Genomic DNA, 15,280 nt, shown 5'->3' with positions numbered 1-15,280 from the left:
CTAGATGCATTAGGAAAATTTAATAAGCAGATATCTCTCTAATGAGAAAGGAATGTTTAAGTTTGGCTGCTCTGTGCTAGTAATTTGTGTTTTTTTCCGGTCTTGCATGTTGTATGTAAGCACCACAAAAAAATCAACCTTTTAAACAGAGATTGATTCTGACAGCTTTTATTTTATCTGATTTCCAAGAATTGATATAGAAATGCTTCTTAATTGAAATAGTTCTCCTTTTTTTGGTTTTTATTCTACTGTCCTTTACTTCTTGACATCTTGTACATTAAATCAAAGGCTGTTTTAGAGACATGAAATGACAGCTTTTTCAGAGTCCGATTCTGGATCCTGATAGATCTGCATTTCTCAAAGCAGACAAGTTGCTCTCGCCAGCCTCGGAGAAGCTTCCTGCATGATGGGCATGTCACCTAGAAACAACATAAACTGCAGGTTAATCACTGAGGAATGGCTCATGTCAGTTCCCCACTGCCCTGCTTCCTGTCTAAGAGGAGTAAAGCCAAGAGTGACTGTTTCTTTGCTATTTAATTTAACAGAATCTGAACTCAACTTTAGTTTGAAATTATATTTCCTCTTGGCCAGGATGGAAAGGCTACTCATGTCATTTAGTAACGCGTTGTAAAGAAAAATCAAAGCGTCCTCATGGACTATTTTTCCCTGTTGTATCTGCCCGTGATGAGAGAACACATAAAGTGAATGAGACGTGACACAGGCATGCACAGAGAACCCATTTGTTACACTGAAATTCTGAGGAAAATGCTATTCGTGTTACTGTGATGTTTTGGAGTTAGAAAAGAGTTATTTGGGAAAAAAAGTGTCTTGATATCAGTGAGTAGAAATAAAAATGAGACAAGATACAAAAATATGATAGCACAGTAAAGAGCAGCACAACAGAGCAGACCAGGTCTCCTTAGAGGTAGAAAGTAAACATCTTATAATGGGAACAGTAACAAGATGAGTATTAGAGATTTGTTTTTCAGTTCTACCTAACTCTTTGTAACTTTACAATGTAAGATTCAGAAATTGGAGCCAATTACCATAAAATGTGGTGGTTTGGTGGGAGCATGTTCTACATCAGACAGTTAAAAGGTTTTATTGCTATTAGGAGCATGTTAATGCCCTTAATAATGTCTCTACTTGCTTTGTAATGTCTCTTGTTGAAGTATAGAATTCTTTTATCTTCTTATTACATTATGCAAAAACTTGAATTGAAAAGATATTTGCAGGAACATTTAAAGTAGTGCATCAATCAGCTTCAAAGAAGAGAAAATGTTCTCAGAATAGCTTATAAAAGGATAACTGTCAGTTTTATTTTGGATGAACAAAGGCGGCAACGTAAAAAGCACTTTATTGTAAAAGCATACTGTGCAATTCAATAAATATGCCATATAAATATAAAAGAGAAGAAAGTTCATAATTATCTGATGACTTAAATGTAATTTAAGTAATACTTTTAAAATGCACCTAGCAGTGAAGTACTCTTTTTCTATTGGGTTCTGAGTTCTAGCCACTAAGCCCCCATTAGGTGATAACTTAACTCTCTTTCTTTCTGTCTCTCTCTCTCTCTCTCTCTGATAGCGCAAGGGTTTGAATGGATTAGTCATGGTCCTGTTTTTAATATATCTCTAAAAGATATAGAAAGGAGTGTGTGTGGAAAGCATTAGCAAAAATTTTAACAACCACTTAATGGTGCAGGCTTTTCAAAATGGTTTGGTCTTATCTACATAGTATTCAATTGTTTCTCATTGTCATTGCTGCTATAAGACATTTTTGAATTTGAATGTAACCGTATTGTGACTTGAAATAGCAGTTCCCAGTGTTTTATGTTTGTTAGGAAAAGCCATTAGCAGTGCAGTTACTGGACTTTCTAAATCAGGGATGCTTTGTTACTTTTTATGTAAGGGTACTTACAATTTTCTTATAATTAGAAATCTTTTTTCTTATTTAAGATAGGTGGTTTTTAACTGTAAATGCTAGCTATACAAGCTTATTTTTCAAATGTTTCCCAGGTAATGGACTCTCACCTCATAAATGCAGCAGAGATGATTCTTTCTGATAACTCTAAAAAACCTACGATGTGAGCTACCTATTTAAAGAAAATATTCAGATCCACATGGAAAATATAATATACATTTTTATAATAGTAAAAAATCATCTATAGAACTAACCTTTCCTATAGCTTATGTTTCTACACATGTCAGTATGCATCTAAGCATGGACAGCCAGCTCCCTATATGCAGAAAGCACTTTTCAAGTATTTGTTGATAAAGGTTAGAATATAAAAATATCCCAATCAGTAAAAATCTGTATTTTGCTTTATAACCTGACAAAGGGATACGAATCCCTTATTAAATATAGTAGTATACGTTTTCCCCCAGATTCGGGTCTTTTCAAGACTCAAAACATTTCATTTGAAGTCAAAAAATCGGGTTAATTCATGCAACCACACTATTGTACCTTGTAAAATTATATTAGTGTTTGTAACACTTCTAAGAAATAATCTTCATTTATTTTAAAACTGCAAATATGGCACCTTATAATAATAAATCAATTCATAAGTTTATTTATGACATCATTTTGCTGGCGACTTGTTTTTCGTGACTATTGTTCATGAATTCATTAAAGTAATTTTCTCCTTCTTTCAGTGGGTTTCCTACAGACTCTATAGCCACAGTACTCAGTCCACTGCTACTCTTTGAGATATCCCATTTTCTCATTGCTCCTCTCTCTTGGTCTGGGAACACTCTCATTTTGAAAGTACAAGGAAAATTATCTCATAAAAGAAATGTAATAACAACAGAACTTCTGAGATTTCAAAAACGTAGAATTCTTAAGTTATTGAACTATGGGAAAAGCTGTAATTTATAACCAGTAAGTTAGTATGTTGTACACATCTGTGTACTGTTTCAGAAAATAAAGGTTGTTACCATAGCAACTACCACATAATATAGAACATACGTTATTTGTGAGATGCCAGGCTTCGTGTTAAAAAAAAAAAAAAAAAAATCCTTCCTCATGGCTGCTCCCTGGTGTTTCAAGCATTTCAGCTTTTTCTTTACTATAATAATGGATCCTCTTTTTTTAGTGTCCTGTTATTTTAAGTATTTTCCTTATTTTTATTTTCTCATTCTTTTAGGGTTTGTTAGCTAAATTGGTAAGTTTGTGTAATACTGCTATGATTTGGTTGACTGCCTTGAAGACATTTCTCACCTAGTGGTAATTTATTAATTTTTAAGTAATTAGAGTTCCTCTTTCAGATATAGCAACATGTATGTGTTAAGGATACATTTAGTTACTCTGAATACAACAGGTAGATGCAGCGGGTAACTTTTTATTTTCTGGCCCTTTGAAGATTTTTTGATTTTTGTATTGTATGACCACTATGATATTTAACCACTTTTTAAAAATAAAAATGTCACCTAGGAGTTCGTATGTATTTTACAGGTGTCATTTTTTATTTTAAAATTTGTGTCATATTTAATTTCATTTGAAATTATCATATAATGACAAAATTTAACTTCTAAAGAAGCGTAGATTTCCAGTCTTTTTTGGTAAGTGGTAATGCCACAGAATAAGAAAGTTGACAGACAATTCTGAAGTCTCTATTTTAATCCAAATCCTTTTAGTTTTAAAGGCAGAATCATGAATGAATAAAAGGAAGGAGGTAATAATGCAAAATGGAGGACCCTTCAATATGGCTGAGCAAGGGATCAGAATATCCAACCGCTTTAAAATTAGTCTGAAAACAGCTTGACACATTAGAGCAATGATTTTTGGACTCATTGTTCTCATCCACACTGTGGTAGAGATTTTTGATATGTATCTGATAAGATTGGATTTCTAGTGCATGGTGAATTTTTAGCCCAGATTCAATACATTATTGCAAACATTGACATATTTTATCAGGTTAGAGGTTTTCCAAAGAATAGCATCTGAGTTTTCCTTTGCTGGGTACCAGCTTTCCTTAGAGACAGCTACCTCTGTATCTTCGGAATGGTTCCGTGTCACAGAAATGTGCTATATCAATCCTGAAAACAAAACACTTCTGGTGAAAAATGGCAGAATAGATAATACTCCTCCTTTCTTAAAAAATAATAGTTTAATCAATAACCTTTTATTAAACATCTACCATGTGCCAGGCATACTTTTGGGGATATAAAGATGAATAACGGAGCTTCCCTGTCTCCAGGGAACTCACAAATTTAATCAGGGAGAGAAGAGCACCATTAACTGACACAATGAGCTGTATGCTGCAACCTGATCTTTCCACAGGCCTCATCAGTCAACAACAACAACAACAACACATAGTAATCATAGTCGACATTTATTGAACACTTAACTTTTTGACAGGCACCTCAGATGTATTTTGTAATTCAATCCACACAATAGTGCTCCGAGGGTTTTTTTGGACAAGAAACTGGGCTTAAAGCGTTTGAATAACTTGCCTAAGGTTACACAGTGGAGTAAGGGTTCTCATGCTTGTTAAACCCCTAAAATATTACCTAAAATAATATACCTTGACCACTTGTTGCATTGGCACTGCTACCATCCCTATCCCTGGCACCTTTGTCTCTCACTGGGCTCTGCAGTAGCCACCTGGTAGACTTTCCGGTTGCCTCTTGGCTCTATGATCCATCTTCCAAAGACTGGAAATCTACTCTTCTTAAGCTCCCAGGGTGGCCTTGTAAGAACATAAGTCAGATCACATACTTCCCGCTTGGACTTTTCCAGTGACTTCCCATTACATGCAGAACAGAATCCCAGCCCTTTCCTATGGCTTACAAGGCCCTGCAGTTTGCCACCCTTCCCTGATCCCTTAAACTTCATCTCCTACTGTTCTCCCTCTAGCTTGTTTACGATGCTTTAGACCAGGATCAGCACACTTTTCAGCACAGGGCCAAATAAATATTTTAGGCTCTGCAGGCCATACAGTCTCCCTTGTGGCTGCTCAACTCTGCTATTCTAGCATGAAAGCAGCCATAGATAATAAATAAGCAGATGAGCGTGGCTATATTCCAATAAAACTTTATTGACATACACAGGCAGCAGGCTGGATTTGGCCTGTAGACTGGAGTTTGCTGATCCTTATTTTAGATTTACTATTTTTTCTTTTTGTTCCTCCAATTTGCCAAGTCTTTCCTACCAGAGGGTTCACCTCAGATCTTCCCTGGGCTGCCTTTTCTGGCCACTGCATCCTCACTGTGAATGAGAGACTGACCCAGCTGTTTGCTCTACTCCTCTCCTACATCATTACCTACTTTATTGTCTTCACAGCCCTTATCACATGAAACGTCTCATTAATGTGTTTGCTTACTTGTTTCTCAACTGTGTCTCCCTCTGTAAGGGAACGTCCTGTGAAGAGGACACTTTTTGCCTCACTCACTGTGGTGTTTCTACCAACTAGAGCAGAGCCTGTGGCATGAAACAGGTGCTCAGTAAGTGTTTACAGTTGAATGGAGTACAAGCTTGACTGACTCTAAAGCTTGTGCTTTCTACGATTTCCCAATATTCCTCTTCTGGAAGAATGAGCTCACACCAAGGGTAATTTGAGGAATTTGTCACACTGGATTCATGAGGACCTGGCAAAGCTTCACCTCCATGAACTTCTGATCGACCCCAGGGAATTTCTCTCATGGGCATGTGAATAAGGCTGACATCTGCCCCATGGTGTCCCGGAGTATTGATCTCTCATGCTGTTCATCACTGTCTTTGCTGACAATGTCCCATGGCCACTGGGTGTCATCGCCTCCAGCAGGCTTCTGTGTCACTTCTACATAGTCTTCACTCACTGAGCACCTTGAGACGCCACCTGTGGGTGTCACAGAGACCACCTGGCGATGCCATTGCCCCTGCTGCCACCTCTATCTGAGCACCACTGCCCCTGTCATGTGCCCAAGCCTTCTGCTGGGACTACCCTTGTTTCTAGCCCCACCACGATGCCACCACTTCAATGAGCTAAGCTGCTTCTAATCGATGGTGGAATTAGGAAGATCACCCTCTTTGAATTTTCTCTCAACTTAGTGATTCTGAATTAGTGTGACTTGTGCTCCCAAATTGAATAAACTTTTACTTACCATCGTCTCTCTTCCTAAATGTAGTACCTGATGCTTACATGAGGCTCATTGTGTGCCTGGCAGTGTTGGGAGAGCTTTACATACATTAACTTGTGTAATGCTCACAACAGCCCCATATTATTTTCATCTCCACTGAGGCCAGAGAGGTTAACTGACTCACTCAAGGTGACCAGTAAGCAACAGAACTGAGATCTGAATTCAGGCAACTGGCTTTAGATTCATGCTATTAATCACCCATCTACAAGGACCTAGACATGTGTCCATGGGGCTAGGCTTGGGATAGATGTAAGAAACTGATACCATACTCCAAAGCCCTATTTCACAGTTACCCTGGGGCAAATAAGCATAGTCAGTTAAGTCTCTCAGTGCCATGTGATTCTTGGGTGCACACCACTGGCTTGCTAGATTGTGTAATTATGTCTCAACTGAAGCTGAAGCAAGGACTGTTCTCCCCAGACTCTTCTTCAAGTAAGGTGCTAAGGTAGATGCTTGAACTGTGTCTTTAACACAAAGGAGTCATGAACTATGTAGAGAAGGAAGTGAAACTTGAACTGCATCCTGAAAGATGAACGTGTTTTTACCAGAGACTTTAGAAATGGACATAACTAGACCAAGGGGCCAGAGCAACCTATATTCCCTGCAAGACAGAGAACAGGCCAAGGCATGGCAAGAGGGAAGACTGAGAAAGTAGAATGGACTGGATTTTGAAGAGCCTTGATGCTAAGGAATTTGGACTTTGTTTTCTAGGCAAAAATAGGAGTGGGAAGGTGAGGCAACTAGCTTTAGCACGTGAAAGCTAGATATCAAAGAACTCCCTGATATTCCTGTTGAATGGAGGTTTTGAATCTATGGTTCAAAGGCTTGATGTCTCCTTGGTCTGTGGGTGGTCTGTGGACTCACCTCTTATAATATTGATTGGGACAGGACTCTATCTTCTTGGCTGTCATGTGAGCTAGTGGTTGACAATGCCCCTTATCAGAATCAATTCCATTTTCCTCATTCCTTGTAATAAAGTTTACCCTCTCTACATCTGTTCCCACTGCCTGTCCCAGCAGTAGTGGAGGTAATTCCTGAGTGTTGTTATATTGGAGTGGCAGCAAGAAGTTCTAGAACTACTGCACCAGAGGACCTCAGCCATGGAGATGATGTCACGCCTGATTGTCTTGAATGGCTTTATCCAGGTTAGCCAGTCTTCTGAGCCCTGTGCCAAATCTCCCAGCCACCTCCCAGCTGGGATGATTACGAATGGACTCACTCTTAGTCTAGGAGGCTGTCTGGCAAGCATGGTCATCTCTGATGACTTTGGAGACTGTCCAGTTTTCATGTCCACTAATTAGGCAGTTATTCACGCTTCATTTCACTTACTCACAGGGCTCCCTTCCAACCGGCACACTTCTGAAGTTCTTCTGGAACATCACGATGTTCCAGATGAAGTACATCTGCTTCCCTTTGGGAATCAAATGCCCCTTTGGGATTGAGTCTCTTTTACCCAAACCACTTTTGAATCTTGTCAACTTTGTCTGTAAGAAACATTTAGGCTTATCTCACTCTTATCAGAACAGAGGTCTTACATATTTGGCAAGTATATGTAAAACTGTAGGAGAGAGCAGCCCAGTCTATCTACTTTATGTGCCCTCCCCACTTCACCTGCTTCTCCCCTAACCCCTGACCACCCCAGCTTAAGGACTAGAATGTGAGGGGAGTGGAGAGTGATTCACAAGGTGCAAGGTTAGTAGATCCCACAGGAGAACAGCATATAATTTCAGGAACCTTGTGAAGAATTAGAAAGAAACAATTAGTCTGAAGAAACATTCATCACCCTTATAACTTATATCCTGTTTTTCCAGGGTTAATCCAAGCACATTAGTTTTTTTTATTCCCATTATGTTACAAATTTTTAAAACATGAGACCCATTTCTTTCAAAGGAAATTTTCAATGACTGCTCTATTAAACAGACAAAAGTGGGGCTGTGGTGGTTGAAGGAGGTGTGGAGCCTGGAGATCGTTCCTCCTAGCGCCCCTTTCCCTCTCCTATAGTACCCCTGCCCCCCATCAAAGGTAGGGCTCTGGGGAAATGAGGGTGGAAACTTCTGTTCTACCCAACTGATTGATTCTGACATTCACTCTGGGAGGTGCAGCTTGTATAAAAAAGGATGTAAAGGAACATTTTAAGAATGACCTATTTGTCTTAATGGTGAATAACTCTAGATTTCCCTTGGTTACCACTGGAAATGGCGTGACTTCTTCAGGATAGTAGAAAGAACAAAACATGATGGTTCTCGGAAACATCCTTCTCGAGAATCTTCCTTGTGATTTTTCAAGGAATTGAAAATTCAAAATTACCCTCGTAACGTATTGCATGCAATACTCTTCCCACCAAAAAGGGAAAATGATTCTTTTTCTTCAGCTCCAATTTTTGCTCTATTTTCAATGGTGGGGGTGGGAGTGGACACAAAATCACACAACATATCTATCTCACAACCACATACAAGTAAAAGCCAACATATCACCATTTTTAGCTGAATTCTAACCTTTTTGGGGAACTGGGAATATAAAATTTTGAAGTCACCCATATATTTAAAACTCAAAAGAGAAAACAAAGAACTTTACAGAAAGAAATTCAATAATAAAAATAGAGTTTACACAGTTATAATCAGTTCAGTTGGTGAAAGACAGTTGAGGAGAAAAGAAAGGAAGGGAGGGAGGGAAGGTAAGGGAAGACAGAGGGAGCCCGAGATGTAGAGTGGTGGGAGCTTGGGAGACAGGGTGGCTGGTTGTTCCTGAAACCCTGCACCTTTGGTTGCTTCCCTCTGTGGGAGCCCCATGGAGTATCCCTCATTTGTAGGCGGTCCTCGCCTGGTGCTCAGCATCACTCTAGTTCTACCCTAGTGTGACCGCTGGAGCTGCTAGTGGCAACCCTCGCCATCTCAACTTGCCTGAGGCTCTCCTTGACAAGTTGGCTTCTTGGGAGGAGCCTTGTCAAAAAATGTCTACATCTTCCCCAGAATGCCTTCTCCAGATCTACTCTTTGCATGCAAGGGAAGTCCTTGTGCTGTGGTGCTTTTGGTCTTTTTGAAAAATGTTTTTCATGAATCAAAGGGAAAAGTAAAAACGAGAAATATTTGGTTCTTTTCTGGGTCTTTAATTTTCTTCCAAAAATTTTTTGAGAAGTACTTTTTTTCTTTCCTTCTTTCTTTTTTTTCCTTAAGAGTGCAGCTCTTGATGGAGAAGTGATTTTTCTAGGACAGTTTCCTAAACTTTAGTCATCTGCATACCTCTTTCATGATCTTTGCTCTATCTGCATACCATCTGCGCTTTTTTCTCAATATTTTCTATCAATTTAAAATGGAATAATTTAGCCTTATTCTTGGATAAATTCTTACTATTTGATAAAATTGGTGAAATCACAGGTGTGTTATATTTTTGAAAAAACAGATAGCTTAAATATTGGGGTATGGAATTAAACGAACTAGAGAGGCAAGAGCAAACACATTCAAAAGCTAGCAGAAGGCAAGAAATAACTAAGATCAGAGCAGAACTGAAGGAGACAGAGACACAAAAAACCCTCCAAAAAATCAATGAATCCAGGAGTTGGTTTTTTGAAAAGATCCACAAAATTGACAGACCGCTAGCAAGGCTAATAAAGAAGAAAAGAGAGAGGAATCAAATAGACGCAATAAAAAATGATAAAGGGGATATCACCACCGACCCCACAGAAATACAAACTACCATCAGAGAATACTATAAACACCTCTACGCAAATCAACTAGAAAATCTAGAAGAAATGGATAATTTCCTGGACACGTACACTCTCCCAAGACTAAACCAGGAAGAAGTTGAATCCCTGAATAGACCAATAGCAGGCTCTGAAATTGAGGCAACAATTAATAGCCTACCAACCAAAAAAAGCCCAGGACCAGATGGATTCACAGCTGAATTCCACCAGAGCTACAAGGAGGAGCTGGTACCATTCTTTCTGAAACTATTCCAATCAATAGAAAAAGAGGGAATCCTCCCTAACTCATTTTATGAGGCCAACATCATCCTGATACCAAAGCCTGGCAGAGACACAACAAAAAAAGAGAATTTTAGACCAATCTCCCTGATGAACATCGATGCAAAAATCCTCAATAAAATACTGGCAAACCGGATTCAGCAGCACATCAAAAAGCTTATCCACCATGATCAAGTGGGCTTCATCCCTGGGATGCAAGGCTGGTTCAACATTCGCAAATCAATCAACGTAATCCAGCATATCAACAGAACCAAAGACAAGAACCACATGATTATCTCAATAGATGCAGAAAAGGCTTTTGACAAAATTCAACAGCCCTTCATGCTAAAAACGCTCAACAAATTCGGTATTGATGGAACGTACCTCAAAATAATAAGAGCTATTTATGACAAACCCACAGCTAATATCATACTGAATGGGCAAAAACTGGAAAAATTCCCTTTGAAAACTGGCACAAGACAGGGATGCCCTCTCTCACCACTCCTATTCAACATAGTGTTGGAAGTTCTGGCTAGGGCAATCAGGCAAGAGAAAGAAATCAAGGGTATTCAGTTAGGAAAAGAAGAAGTCAAATTGTCCCTGTTTGCAGATGACATGATTGTATATTTAGAAAACCCCATCGTCTCAGCCCAAAATCTCCTTAAGCTGATAAGCAACTTCAGCAAAGTCTCAGGATACAAAATTAATGTGCAAAAATCACAAGCATTCTTATACAGCAGTAACAGACAAGCAGAGAGCCAAATCAGGAATGAACTTCCATTCACAATTGCTTCAAAGAGAATAAAATACCTAGGAATCCAACTTACAAGGGATGTCAAGGACCTCTTCAAGGAGAACTACAAACCACTGCTCAGTGAAATCAAAGAGGACACAAACAAATGGAAGAACATACCATGCTCATGGATAGGAAGAATCAATATCGTGAAAATGGCCATACTGCCCAAGGTTATTTATAGATTCAATGCCATCCCCATCAAGCTACCAATGAGTTTCTTCACCGAATTGGAAAAAACTGCTTTAAAGTTCATATGGAACCAAAAAAGAGCCTGCATTGCCAAGACAATCCTAAGTCAAAAGGACAAAGCCGGAGGCGTCACGCTACCTGACTTCAAACTATACTACAAGGCTACAGTAACCAAATCAGCATGGTACTGGTACCAAAACAGAGATATAGACCAATGGAACAGAACGGAGCCCTCAGAAATAATGCCACACATCTACAACCATCTGATCTTTGACAAACCTGACAAAAACAAGAAATGGGGAAAGGATTCCCTATTTAATAAATGGTGCTGGGAAAATTGGCTAGCCATAAGTAGAAAGCTGAAACTGGATCCTTTCCTTACTCCTTATACGAAGATTAATTCAAGATGGATTAGAGACTTAAATGTTAGACCTAATACCATAAAAACCCTAGAAGAAAATCTAGATAGTACCATTCAGGACATAGGCATGGGCAAGGACTTCATGTCTAAAACACCAAAAGCAATGGCAGCAAAAGCCAAAATTGACAAATGGGATCTAATTAAACTAAAGAGCTTCTGCACAGCAAAAGAAACTACCATCAGAGTGAACAGGCAACCTACAGAATGGGAGAAAATTTTTGCAATCTACTCATCTGACAAAGGGCTAATTTCCAGAATCTACAAAGAACTCAAACAAATATACAAGAAAAAAACAAACAACCCCATCAAAAAGTGGGGAAAGGATATGAACAGACATTTCTCAAAAGAAGACATTCATACAGCCAACAGACACATGAAAAAATGCTCATCATCACTCGCCATCAGAGAAATGCAAATCAAAACCACAATGAGATAGCATCTCACACCAGTTAGAATGGCAATCATTAAAAAGTCAGGAAACAACAGGTGTTGGAGAGGATGTGGAGAAATAGGAACAATTTTACACTGTTGGTGGGATTGTAAACTAGTTCAACCATTATGGAAAACAGTATGGCAATTCCTCAAAGATCTAGAACTAGATGTACCATATGACCCAGCCATCCCACTACTGGGTATATACCCAAAGGATTATAAATTATTCTACTACAAAGACACATGCACACGTATGTTTATTGCGGCACTATTCACAATAGCAAAGACTTGGAATCAACCCAAATGTCCATCAGTGACAGACTGGATTAAGAAAATGTGGCACATATACACCATGGAATACTATGCAGCCATAAAAAAGGATGAGTTTGTGTCCTTTGTAGGGACATGGATGCAGCTGGAAACCATCATTCTTAGCAAACTATCACAAGAAGAGAAAACCAAACACCGCATGTTCTCACTCATAGGTGGGAACTGAACAATGAGCTCACTTGGACTCGGGAAGGGGAACATCACACAATGGGGCCTGTCATGGGGAGAAGGGAGGGGGGAGGGATTGCATTGGGGAGTTATACCTGATATAAATGATGAATTGATGGGTGCTGACGAGTTGATGGGTGCAGCACACCAACATGGCACATGTATACATATGTAACAAACCTGCACGTTATGCACATGTACCCTAGAACTTAAAGTATAATAAAAAAAAAAATTGGGGTATGGGCAACTAAAATGATCTCACCAGTGACAAATCTCCACCGTTTGGGAAATATCATTTGAGGAAAAGGTCTGCTACTGGCTTATGAATTTGAATACAAACCTAGGGGCTGATACAATTGTCCACTATGAACATCAAAGAGGAAAGAAATGGGAAAGCTGATGGACTAGGAAGGAAGCTGTAGACCCCAGCATTGTATTTACTAAAACCTTGGAATTCCTTTCAAGATAAATTACATTTATATGCACTTATCATATATATGTATCACATTTACATCCCAGTTAAGAGTGATGAAGTTTTTCTAAGTCTATTGCCCAAAAGATGATTATCCACAAGGGCATGGGAAATGTGGTTTTGTCACTGGTTTCAGCAAATCATTGTAAGGAGCATTTTCTTGAAGGTGGTGTGGTGGTCCTCTCATTGCTATGTATTTGTTCTTCCTAAAATAAGCAAGATTTCTGTGATTTAAAAAAATCACACTACTTAATAATACTCTTGATCAACTGAGTACCTTTGTAGTTTCTCAGGACAAAGATAAAATTGGGTTGTATTATTACTTTATGTTTTTCTCTTTGGCATGGAGTTTTCTTTTCAGATTCCAGGGTAAATAGAACAAAGGATCAGTTTTTATAATTTATTTTTTTTTCAAGAGCATCTTCTGGTGTCTCATTATTTGGAGATAGCTGTGAAAAGAAAGATTGGGAAAATAGAAAGGCACAGTTCATTGTGTAATTCACAGTAACAGTAATTTTTTTGTTTATATGTCTGTTTGGATGCTTTTTTTCTGGGGAAGACAGAATGGAATAATATTCTCTTTTTCCTCTCTTTTACAAAACTCATTGATGCAACACAATGCGTGTTACATAATAATCACAAATATCATGACTTTGGGGAAGCAGGGTTTCAAGTAAACATGCTGTACAAAGTATTTTATGAAAATTTCAATTTTTGAGTTTGAGGATAATAAAAGGATTCCTTTGCCTCTTAGAAAAGAAATCCTAAAAACAAATGAACAAATGGACTCGGTCCATGGACACCTAGCCAAGACTGTCTCTGAGAAGAATGACATGCCTTCAGCATGAAGTAGCTACAAGAAAAGGACATGTAATTAAGAAGAAAAAAATCAAAAACTGGAGCCATTAAAGAGACTGTGATATGAGGAAAACATTGTACAGGAGATATGACCGACGATCTCAGATCTGAGAACTGAAAGGGAATGAAACTAGTTAAAATTCCACTGCTCATTCGCTCCACGGGAGAAATAACATTCCTGTGCGATGCCACTTGCCACTTCATTTTTAGAAACAATTAAAAGATGCAAATATTTATGAATCACTGTGTATGTTGTAATCCTATTTTGAAAACAAACATTGCCTTGTACTTTAGGTTCTCAATGCTAGTTGCTGTTGGGATTCAGGGGTTAAAGCAAGCACTTCAAAATGAGCTCACTATTGCTATCCAGACAAAGGGATGCAACTCTGAGAGTGTGTTCTGTTTGCCTGCAAGCTGTTGCCTATGCCAAATGAGCATTTTAAAAACCATTCAAATTAAGTTGAAAATTTGTAATTATATTTTCCCTTTTAATTGTAACTTATGCAAATGTTATATTCCAGCTGTACAAATAATTTCCATTTCAGACTACAACATTCACATTAAATCTAGCATGTAACACCCTGATACAAGATTTTTCCCAAGCTGTAGTTGCAGATTTAGAGGGCTAGAGTTGGCTCTTTTAGTTATGGCTTCCGTTGTTACCCTGCAGTTAAATATAGATTGCAATGTGGCAATAGAGGAGAGAAACACCTTTGCCATAATTTGCTGGACACAATTTATGAATAGAACACATAGAGAATGAGAAAGCAAACACATACACAAAAAGGTGCAACATCTAAGAAACTTGGATGTTTGGTAAAGTGAATATTGTGTCCTTGCTGTAATTGATGAATTCGGCTTGCAGGACATTAGTTACAGGAAGGGAATATACGTGACTCATGTGTTAATTGTCAGCCATTTAGTGCAAACAGAAATTGAGTATTTTCTATTTTCAGTGAAAATTTTACTTTGGGAATTTTATGTACGAAACCAATAAAATTTTTAACCAAGAGTGAAAGAAGCACAGATTGTTTTAAATACATGCACACACACAGTATTTAAGGGATCACACATATCTGAGAAATAAAACAAAAAAAGAAAAACCCTATAGAAATGCAGCATATTGTTCTGATTCCTGAAGAGTTTTCGTTACATAAATTTGGGAAGGTTTTCATATTCTTGAAAACCTTGGTAGGGAAACACAAGGAACCTTGATTTACTTCTATCTAGTTCACTGCTGATCAGCTTTTTGTATTTAATGGTTCTAGAAGCAATGGAAGAGACAAAAAAGGAAAGTTTATGACACATCCTCAAGTAATTCACCAGCTTGTTTATAAACAAGGCAAACTAATAGAGTAAGATAGACTGTAATAAGATGATATGTGTGTGTGTTTGTAGACCTAGCAGAGAGTTCAACACTTCATTACTCAGTTGGGCAAACTGAGATTTAGTGTGGCTTAGTGATTTGTTTAAGGTCACACGTCTAATAGTGATAACAACCAACATGTTGGAAACCTAGGAGGTCTAACTTCTGTCC

At 38.4% G+C, this 15,280-nt stretch overlaps 1 long non-coding RNA gene across 1 annotated transcript; it reads right to left on the bottom strand.

Moving 5' to 3' along the window:
- Positions 1-235: 235 nt before the first annotated feature.
- Positions 236-7,454, bottom strand: LOC111555138. The gene is made up of 2 exons (XR_002735434.1): positions 7,339-7,454; positions 236-419 (listed from the first exon to the last, which is right to left on the bottom strand). It is a non-coding gene; the product is annotated as an uncharacterized LOC111555138 (long non-coding RNA).
- Between the last annotated feature and the right edge of the window lie 7,826 nt (positions 7,455-15,280).

Source organism: Piliocolobus tephrosceles, chromosome 1 (genome assembly GCF_002776525.5).
Source record: "Piliocolobus tephrosceles isolate RC106 chromosome 1, ASM277652v3, whole genome shotgun sequence".
Taxonomy (NCBI): domain Eukaryota; kingdom Metazoa; phylum Chordata; class Mammalia; order Primates; family Cercopithecidae; genus Piliocolobus; species Piliocolobus tephrosceles.
Note: the sequence above shows the minus strand (reverse complement) of the source record. Positions and strands in the feature narration are given on the sequence as shown.